Below are 2147 nucleotides of genomic sequence, written 5' to 3' on the forward strand. Positions count from 1 at the left end.
TTGTTAATGCTACTTTCTTTTTGCTCTTCCTTCTGGGAACTCCCATTATTTAAATATAAAAACTCTTGGGTTATGTAAGTTTTATCATTTGTCTCTTTACATTTCTTAATCTTTTTGCTCTATATCTTAATATATATATGCCCTGAATTTAAAATTACAATTTTTTCATTAAGATTTTATCTTCTTCTATATAATTTCTTTTTAATTTTTTTAAGGACTCTTTATTCTTCTTCAAACTCCTTTTTATATAGCATCTTTTTCTTGTTTAATCAACATTATATCTTTATTTGATATTTCTGAAGAGGTTAAAAAAATAGTCATTTTGGAGGGTTTCCCTCATAATTTAGTGCTCATTTCTTCTAATTTGCCTTTTAATTTTGTTTCATTTGGGTTTGTTTTGACATTTGTTTTTTCATATTAAATGCATTCTTCAAATGTCAAGTTACCTTCGAAACAATTGAAGATTCTTTCAATTTCTGGCTTTGCTGATAGTTTTCTGAGGCCAGGTGAGAAAGGAAGTCTGGGGACTCAACTCTCACTATGACTTCTTTTACTTCCTTCTTCTTTTCTATGTGGACTCTACCCTTCAACTTGGTCTGCTTTCCCCTAGTAGAGAAACCCTTAGTTTGAACCAGTCAAAAACTTAAAACATTAATTATACTTTGCATAGAGCAAGCGCCATTAACCAGATTTAAGCCTGGATCTTTTGCAAGAGTGGAAGAGAATGAGGTCTACTATGAAACTTAGAGAGATTTTTAATCAGCCTTTTATAGTTCTACCTTCTGCCCCATTTCCCAGGGTTACTTTTCAAGTAAATTCTGGAACCTTTTGAAGGATCTCTAGCATAAACATGATTGTTTCTCTGTTTTGCCCATGTTGGCTAAGGGTTGAATTTTCCTGCGTTTTCCAAGTCAGTCATCCCTTATACCCCTGCTTCCCACCTTCCAAATGTTGTTGGTTTTGTTTTTTCTTTCATTATCTTTGTCATTGTTAGTTTTTACTTTGTAAACATTCTTTTGGTGTCATTTAATAGGATTTTAGGAAGAAGCATAATATAATGTATATAGTCAACTTGCCATTATTTGTGGTTTTATTCTTTATTTTGATGCTATCATACATAAAGACAGTACCTTACAAGCCTTTAATGTTATACCCAGAAAAGCCTATGGAAATCCAATACTCTGTCTTATTTCACAGATGAGAAAGCTAATTCTGGGAAGGTTAATTTGAGGGTTGACAGAATTAATCAGAGCAGATTTTAGATTTAGGCCCAGGTCTTTTGACATTGAAAGTTTGTTTCTCAGAATCTCAGAATTTTAAAACAATACTAGACTCTAGAATGATCTCATCAAAATGCTATTATGAACTGAATACCTGAGAATTCAAAACATTTATCCTTGGTCAGAATGCCAGCTATGTACATAAGTCTCTCGACAACCAATTCATTTTGTCATAATTATTTTTTAATATTTCCTTCAAAAGTAGGGAAGGTGGATTTAGAAGAGACAGTGAACATGGTTTATGTTTTAGAAAGTATGAGATATTTGTGCATTGGAATTCTCTTTGAATGTACAGAATTATTAAGACTGGCTGAGTCAATTCTAGTGTTGGGCCTTAACAAAGTTCTGAAAAGTACTATTTCCATTGCCAGAAGACTACATAGAACTAGTTGGACTATTCAGAATCCATACAAATCTTAAGATGGTAGAGATGATTTAACATGACAAGTTTTATTATAAAAAAATGTTGCTAAAGATATTTATTACCTTTGCTTCTTGGCTTTTTCGCTAGATCAAGTGTAGTATCTGTTCTTATCAGTTTAATATCTGATACATCCTCTATCTGAGGACATTGGAAAAAAAAGATATATATTACCTAAACTATTTTTAGCAAAAACAAAACTGTTAATAAAAGTGTTTAATAATTGTTAAATTGGAGGAAACTTCAACTTGATGCTTAGAAATGTAAATGAAATAAAAATACAAACTTTCTAAATTTCTTACTATCCCATACTTGAAGGAAAATGCGCACAGACATCCACATACACAGATATACACACACAAACACACACAGAGAAACAAATGTATACTTCAATACGTAAAAAAGAAATGCAAATAACTGAGTATGTTAATATTAGCTTTGGGAAA

At 31.3% G+C, this 2147-nt stretch overlaps 1 pseudogene; it reads left to right on the plus strand.

The window, feature by feature from the left end:
• Positions 1 to 1767: 1767 nt before the first annotated feature.
• LOC128587117 (uncharacterized) lies at positions 1768 to 1885 on the plus strand (annotated as a pseudogene).
• The last annotated feature ends 262 nt before the right edge of the window (positions 1886 to 2147 follow it).

The sequence above is a fragment of the Nycticebus coucang genome, chromosome 5, assembly GCF_027406575.1.
Source record: "Nycticebus coucang isolate mNycCou1 chromosome 5, mNycCou1.pri, whole genome shotgun sequence".
NCBI lineage: Eukaryota > Metazoa > Chordata > Mammalia > Primates > Lorisidae > Nycticebus > Nycticebus coucang.